This window comes from Ictidomys tridecemlineatus, chromosome 4 (assembly GCF_052094955.1).
Source record: "Ictidomys tridecemlineatus isolate mIctTri1 chromosome 4, mIctTri1.hap1, whole genome shotgun sequence".
In the NCBI taxonomy this organism is placed as follows: Eukaryota; Metazoa; Chordata; class Mammalia; order Rodentia; family Sciuridae; genus Ictidomys; species Ictidomys tridecemlineatus.
The window spans coordinates 121282966-121291276 of NC_135480.1; positions in this window are offsets into that span (position 1 = coordinate 121282966).

Here is an 8311-nt window from a genome sequence, read left to right on the forward strand (position 1 = left end):
TATAGTATTAGGATTAGGTTTTGAGTTAGGATAAGGTTTAGGGCTAGGGTTTATGTAAGGGTAAGTGTCATTGTTTGGGTTAGGATTAGGTTTAGGTGTATGGCTGGATTTAGGATAGCTTGGGTCAATTTTTAGGGTTAGTCTTTGCGTTAGGTTAATGGATGTTGTTAGGGTAGTGTGAGGTTTTTCTTGGTTAGATTTATGACTCTTTTTAGGATTAGGTTTGTCCTATTTCTAGCGTTACAGTTAGGTTTAGGTATAGGTTACCATTAGGGATTCGGTTAGTGTTTGCTTTAATTTTAGGATCAGGTTTAGACATAAGGATAGTGTAAGAGTCAGAACAAAGGTCAGGGATAGGGTTATGGTTTGAGTTAGGGTTAGAGCTAGAATGAGGGCAGGGTTAGGACTAATAATAGAGCTAGTGTTTGGATTAGGCTTAGAGTTAGGTTTAGGACTAGGGTAGCATTAGGGTGAGGGTTTGGCATAGAGTAAAAAATAGGGTTAGGAGTAGGTTTAGGGGTATGTTTATGTTTAGGCCTAGGGTTAGGGTTATGGTTAGGGTTAAACCTATGGTTAGTGCTCTGATTAGGGCTTGGATTTGTGTTAGCATTAGGGCTAAATCTAATGTAAATTTAGGATTCTAATTAGGGCTAGTTCTAGGGTTAGCATTAGGGCAATGTTAAGAGCTAAGTTTACTGTTAGTGTCTGAGCAGGGCCAGGGTTTTTCTAAGATTTGCGTTAGGACTCAAATTAGGGCTGTTTAGGGCTAGGTGTAGGGTTAGGGTTTGGTTTAGATTAAGGGTTTGGTGTAGGGTTATGTCTTGGTTTTGGTTTAGGGATAGGGTAGAGTTAGGGCTAATTTTCCAATTAGCATTAGGGTTAAGGCTAGTATTAGGGTGAGATTTAGGCTTATGTTTAGGGTTAGATCCAGGTTTAGGGCTAGGGCGAAGGTTAGGGCTAAGGTTGGGGCTAGAAATAAGGCTAGGTTTTGGGTTATCAGAAGGGATAGCTTTATAATTAGAGATAAGCTGTGGTGAGAGTTAGAGTTTGTCTTAGGGCTAGGAATAGGTTAGGTTTAAGGCTAGGGCTAAATTAGGTTTAAGATTAGTGCTAGGGTTAGTGTTAGTGTTAGGCTTAGGGTTAGGGCTAGAGATAGGATTAGTTTTCTGTTTAGGTTATAGTTAGTTTTATTAGAAGGGATGTGGTTATAGCTAAGTTTAGGGCTAGGTTTAGAATTTGGGCTAATTTAAGGCTAGGTTTAAGGCTAAAATGAGGGTTTGTCTTAGCGCTAGGGATTGGAGTAGGACTAGGGCTAATATCAGGTGTAGGTTTATGGTTAATTTTAGCTTTAGGATTAGGTAATGCCTAAGTCTGTTGTAAGGGTTAAGTTTACTGTAAGAGCCAAGTTTTAAGCTAGGTTTATTATTAAGTTCAGGGTCTAGGTATAGTTTGCTTTAGGTTAAGGTTTAGGGTTAAGTCTTGAATTAGCATTAGAGTTAGTATTAGGGTGAGGAAAATGGGTAGGATTAGGATTAGGGTTCAGTTCAGTTTGAGAGTAATGGATAGGCTTAGTGATAGCTAATAGGTTAGCATTAGGCCTAGGGTTACCATTTGGTTTGGCTAAGGTTAGGGATAGGGGTAAGGTTTGGATTAGAGCTAGGATTAGGATTAGAAATAGGGTTAGTGTTAGGGTTAGGCTTTGGGTAAGTTTTAGCATTTGAGCTCGGTTAGGGTGAGGGCGAGTGTTAGGGCTAGCATCAAAACTAGGGTTATGGTTAATTTTAGGTTTAGGTAAGGTTAGAGTTTGAGCTAGGTTTAGGCCTATGGCGAGGGTTAGGGTTAACGTCAGGTCTAGGGTTACAAGAGGGTTATGATTAGGGCTCAGTTTAGGGCTAGGATAAGGGCTAGGTTTTGTGTGAGGTTTATGGTAGTGTTAGGACTATGGGTAATGTAAGAGCTAGGTTTTTGATTATGGCTAGTTTTAGGGTTAGGGTTATTGATAAGTCTAGTCTTAGGGTTAGGTTTCAGGTTAAGATACAGTTTAGAGCTAGGGTTTATTTTAGGTTATAGGTCATTGTTCGGGTTAGCGTCTGGTTTATGTTTAGGAATAGATTTAGGCCTGGTTTTGTGTCTAGTCTAAGGGTTATTATTTGCGTTAGTTTAGGGTTTATTGTTAGGGATAGTGCTAGGTTTTTCTTTAGGGCTTAGGCTAAAATTATTACTCTATTTAGGATTATGTTTGGTCTAGTGTTAGTGTTACTGTAAAGTTTAGGTATAGGTTTACCGGTAGGGGTTGGGTTAGGGTTTGCTTTAGGATCAGGCTGAGGTTTAGAACTAGGGTTAGTGTTAGGTCAGAATGAGGGTCATAGTGAGGGTTATGATTTGAGTTAGAGTTAGAGCTAGAAAGAAGGCAGGGTTAGGACTAGTAATAGAGACAGTGTTTAGGGTAGGCTAAGAGTTAGGTTTAGGATTGGGTAACATTAGGGTGAGGGTTTTGTATAGGGCAAAAATAGGGGTAGAGGTAGTATTAAGGACATGTTTAGGATTAGGACTAGGGTTAAGGTTATGCATAGGGTTAAACCTATGGTTCGGGCTCAGATTAAGGCTGGTGTTTGTGTTAGATTTAGAGCTACAGCTAATGTAAAAAGTACGATTCCAATTAGTGCTAGTTCTAGGGTTAGCAATATGGCAAAGTTTAGAGGTAGGGATACTGATAGGGTCTGATTCATGGTCAGGTTTTTTTTTTTAGGGTTAGGTTTAGGAATCAAAATATGGGTAATTTTAGGTATAGGTGTAGGTTTAGAATTTGGTTTAGATTTAGGGTTAGGTGTAGGGTTATGTCTCGGTTTTGTTTTAGGGCTAGGGTAGAGTTAGGGCTAGTTTTCAAATTAGCATTAGGGTTAAGGCTAGTGTTACCATGAGGTTTAGTCTTATGTTTAGGCTTACATCCAGGTTTAGGGCTAGGACGAAGATTAGAGCTATGTTTTGGGCTAGGAATAAGGCTAGGTTTTTGGTTATCAAAAGGGATAGGTATAGAATTAAGGATATGTATAAAGCAAGAGTTAGAGTTAGTCTTATGCTAGGGAAAGGGTTAGGTTTAGGGTTACGGCTAAATTAGAGTGAGGATTAGCGATAGGTTTGGTGTTAGTGTTAGGCCTAGGGTTAGGTGTAGAGATAGGGTTAGTGTTAGGATTAGGGTTAAAGTTAGTTTTAGGGGAAGGGTTAGGGTTACAGCTAGGTTTAGGACTTGGGTTAGGGTTCGTGTTAATATGAAGGTTAGTGTTTGGGTTAGGATGAGGCTTTTTATTAGAGCAGGGGCTTGAATTAGTACTAGGGCTAAAGTCAGGTCTAGGTTTATGGTTAACTTTAACTTTAGAATTAGGTTATGTTTAAGTCTAGTGTAAAAGTTAGTTTTAGGCTCAGGGCAACATTTAAGGTTAGGTGTATGATTAGGCTCAAGATCCAGCTAGGGTTTGGTTTAGGTTAATATTTAGGCTTAAGGCTTTAATTAGAGTTAGAGTTAGGTTTAGGGTTAGGGTAATGGATAGGGCTAAGTTTAGGGTTCAGGTTAGGTTTAACATAATGAAACGGATAAATAATAGTGATAGGGTTAGAGTTAGGCCTAGGGTTAGCATTTGCTGAGGCTTTTCTTTAGTGTAATGTTAGAGCTAATGTTAGGGCTACGGTTAAGTTTAGGATTAAGGCTAGTGTTTGGGTTAGGCCTAGGGTTAGGGTTAAGTTTAAACTTAGGTTTAGTGTTAGTGTTTGAGCCAGGGTTTGGTCTAGAACAGGGGTTATGGCTAGACTCAGGGCTAGGGTTAGGGTTAGTGTTAGAGTAATGTTTAGGTAAGGGTTAGAGTTTGAGCTAGAGTTAGGGCTAGGGCGAAGGTTAGGGTTAGTGTCAGGTCTAAGGTTACATTTAGCATTATGATTATGGCTGGGTTTTGGGCTAGGACAAGGGTTAGGTTTTGTTTGAGGTTTATGGCTAGCATTAGGGCTATGGGTAATGTAGGAACTAGGGTTAATGTCATGGCTAGATTTAGGGTAGGGTTATGGATAAGTCTAGTGTTAAGGTTAGGTTTTGGGTTAGGATAAGGTTTAGAGCTAGGGTTTAAGTTAGCATAAGGTTAATTGTTCAGTTTTGGGTTAGGTTTTTTTTACGGCCAGATTTAAGACTAACTTTGGGTCTAGGAATAGGATTAGTCTTTGCGTTAGTTTAAGGGTTATTGTTAGGGCTACTACTAGGTATTTATTTAGGGCGAAGGCTAGATTTATGACTCTATTTAGGGTTAGATTTGATCAAGTGCTTGAGTTACTGTTAGGTTTATTTATAGGCTTATCAGTAGGGTAGAGATAGGGTGCACTTTAGGTTGAGGGTTAGGTTTAAACTTAGGGTTAGTGTTAGGGTCAGAATAAGGGACAGGGTTTGGATTAGGATTTGGGTTAGTGTTAGAGCTTAAATGAGGGCAGGTTTAGGACTGGTAATAGAGCTAGTGTTTGGGGTAGGCTAAGGATTAGGTTTAGGACTAGGGTAGCATTAGGGTGAGGGTTTGGCATAGGGTAAAAGTAGGGTTACAGGTAAGGTTAGGTTTAGGGTTAGGGTTATGGTTAGTGTTAGGGTTAGGGTGAAACTTAGGGTTAGGGCTCTGATTAGGGCTAGAATATGTGTTAGCCTTAGGGCTACAACTAACATAGGAACTAGGATTCTAATTAGCGCTAGTTCTAGGGTTAGCATTAGCGCAATGCTTTGAGGTGGGGTTAGTGGTAAGGTCTGAGTCACGGTCACGGTTTTTACTAAGATTAGGGTTAGAACTCAAATTAGGGATAGGTTTAGGGATAGGTAGTGGGTTAGATATTGGTTTAGTTTAAGTGTTAGGTTTAGGGCTATGTCTTGGTTTTGTTTTAGGGATATGGTAGGTGTAGGGCTAGTTTTTCAATTAGCATTAGGGTTAAGGTAAGTGTTAGGGTGTGGTTTAGGCTTAGGTTTAGGTTTACATCCAGGTTTAGGTCTAGAGCAAAAGTTAGGGCTAAGGTTTGGGCTAGGGATAGAGCTATGGTTTGGATTATCGTAAGAGATAAGTTTAAATTTAGGCATATGGCTAATGTGAGAGTTAGAGTTAGTCTTAGGACTAGCGATAGGTTTAGAATTAGCATTAGGACTAAATTAGGGGTAGGATTAGCACTAGAGTTAGTGTTAGTATTAGGCCTAGGTTTAGGTATAGAGATAGGGATAGTGTTACAGTTTGGGTTAGAGTTAATATTAGGAGAAGGAATAGGGTTATAGCTAGGTTTAAAACTAGGGTAAAGTTTCAAGTTAGGATTAAGGCTAGGTTAAGGGCTAGGATGAGAGTTTCTTTTAGGGCTGAGACTTGAATTATAACTAGGGCTAATATCAGGTCTATTATTAAGGCTAAGTTTAGCTTTAGGATTAGGTTATGGCTAAGTCTAGTGTAAGGGTTAGATTTAGAGTAATGACTAAGTTTAGAGCTAAATATATTATTAGCGTCAAGGTCAGGGTAAAGGCAGGGTTTGGTTTAGGTTAAAGTTTAGGGTTAAGGCTTGAATTAGCATTAGGTTAGGGTTACGTTTAGGGTAATGGATAGGGTTAAGTTTAGAGTTTAGGTTAGGTTTAGCGTAATGGATAAGTTTAGTGATAGTGATAGGGTTAGCATTAGGCCTAGGTTTAGAATTTTGTTAGGCTTATTTTTAGGGTAATGTTAGAGCTAAGGTTAAGGCTAGGGTTAAGGTTAGGATTAGGGGTAGTGTTAGGATTAGGCCTAGGGTTAGTGTTAAGGTTAGACTTAGGGTAATTTTTTAAAGTTTGGCTAGGGTTAGGGCTCGGGCAAGAGTTAGGTTTAGTGTCAGGTCCAGGGTTATGGTGGAGGTTATAATTAGGGCTAGGTTTGGGGCTAGGTTAAATGCTAGGTTTTGTGTGAGGTTTATGGCTAGTTTTAGGGCTATGTGTAATATAGGGGCTAGGGTTATTGTTATTGCTAGTTTTAGGGTTAAGGTTATGGATAAGTCTAGGTTTAGGTTTTGGCTTAGCATAAGGATTAGAGCTAGAGTTTATGTTAGATTAAGTGTCATTGTTCAGTTTAGGGTTAAGTAAAACTTTAGGGTCACATTAAGGATTAGCTTTGGGTTTAGGCAAAGGGTTAGTCTTTGTACTACCTGAAAATATATTTTTAGGGCTAGTGCTAGGTTTTTCTTTAGAGCTAAGGCTAGATTTATGATTCTTTTTAGAATTAGGTTTGGTCTAGTGCTAGTGTTACTGTTAGGTTTAGGTATATGTTTACCAGTATGGTAGAGTTATGTTTCGCTTTAGGGTTAGGGTCAGGTTTACACCTAGGGTAAATGTTAGGGTCAGAATAAGTATCAGTGCTTGGGTTATGGCTTGAGTTAGGGTTAGAGATTGAATGAGGGCAGGGTTAGGTCTAGTAATAGAGCTAGTTTTTGGGGTAGGCTAGACATTAGGTTTAGGACTAGGGTAGCATTAGGGTCAGGGATAGGTGTAGAAAAAAAATTAGGGTTGTAGATAGGGTTAGGGTTAGGGTTAGGACTAGGGATAGGGTTATGGTTAGGGTTAATCCTAGGCTTTGGGCTCAGATTATGGTTAGGATTTGTGTAGAATTGGATCTATAGCTAATGTAAGAACTAGGATTCCAATTAGGTCTAGTTCTATGGTTAGCATTGTAGCATTGTTTAGGGGTATGGTTAGTGTTAAGGTAAGAGTCAGGGTAACAGTTCTTTCTAGTTTTAGGGTTAGGACCCAAATAAGGGATAGGTTTAGGGTTAGGACCCAAATAAGGAACAGGTTTAGTGCTAGGTTTGGGGTTAGGGTTTGGTTTAGGCTAAGGGTTAGGTGTATGATTATGGCTCGGTTTTGGTTTAGGGCTAAAATAGAATTAGGACTTGTTTTCCAGTTAGCATTAGGGTTAAGTCTAGTGTTAGGGTGAGGTTTAGGCTTAAGTTTAGGCTTAGGGATACGATTAGGGTTAAGGGGAGGAATAAATTTAGGTTAATTTAGTGTTAGTGTTAGGTTAGGGTAAGATTTTAATTTAGGTTTAGTATTAGGTATAGTGTTAGGGTTGGGTATAAGATCATTGTTAGTGTTAGTGTTAGTTAGGTGAGGTTTAGGGTTAGATTCAGGTTTAGGGCTAAGATGAAAATTAGCCTAGGGTTGTGGATAGGAATAGGGCTAGGTTTTGGGTGACCTTAAGGGATAGGTTTAAAATTAGGGATATGGCTATGGTTACAGAGTTAGTCTTAGTGGTAGGAATAGAGTTAAGTTTAGGGTTAGGGCTAAATTAGGGGTAGGTCTAGCACTATTTTTAGTGTTAGTGTTAGGCCTAGTGTTAGGTTTAGAGATAGGTTTATTGTTAGGGTTAGGGTTAGAGTTGGATTTAGGAAAATGAATGGGGTTATATCTAGGTTAAAGGCTAGGGTTAGGGTTCAGGGTAAGATTAAGGCTAGGATTAAAGGTAGAATGAGGGTTTGTGTTAGGGCTAGGGCTTGAATTAAAATGAGAGCTAATGTCAGGACTAGTTTTCTGGTTAAGTTTAGCTTTAAATTAGGATATGGATAGTCTAGTATAAGGGTTAGATGTAGGGTAAAGACCAAGTTTAGAGCTAGTATATTATTGGGGTCAGGGTCCAGGTAGGGTTTGGTTTCAGTTATAGTGTTAGGTTAGGGATAGGGTTAGGGTTAGGGTTAGGGTTATTTTTAGGGTTGGGGTTACGGTTAGAGTTAATGTTAGGAATAGAGTTAAGATTAGGGTTAGGTTTAGGATTAGTGTTAGTATTTGAGATAGGTTTAGGGTTAGATTTAGGGTCATCGTTAGTGTTTAACTTAGGGTTAGGTTTAGGGTTAGTGTTAGCTTTAAGGTAAGCGATAATGTTAGGCTTAATGTTAGTGTTAGGGTGAGTGTTAATGTTAGGTTTAAGGTTAGGATTAGGATTAGCGTTAGGTTTAGGGTAAGGGTTAGTGTTAGGTTTAGGGTTAGGGTTAGTGTTAGTGTTAGGGTTAGAGTTAAAATTAATATTAGTGTTAGTTTCAGGTTCAGAATTATGGTTATGGTTTGGGTTAGTGTTAGGTTTAGGATAAGTGTTAGGGTTTGGGTTATGGTTAGGGGTAGTCTTAGGTTTACTCTTAAAGTTAGGGTCAGGGTTAGTGTTAAGGTTAGTATTAAAGTTAGTTTTAGGGTTAGTTTTAGGTTTAGTGTTAGGGTTAGTGTTGGGGTTAGGGTTAGGGTTAGCATTATGGTTTGGTTTAGGGCTAGAGTTAAAGTTTTTTCAAGAGACTGTGTTAATTT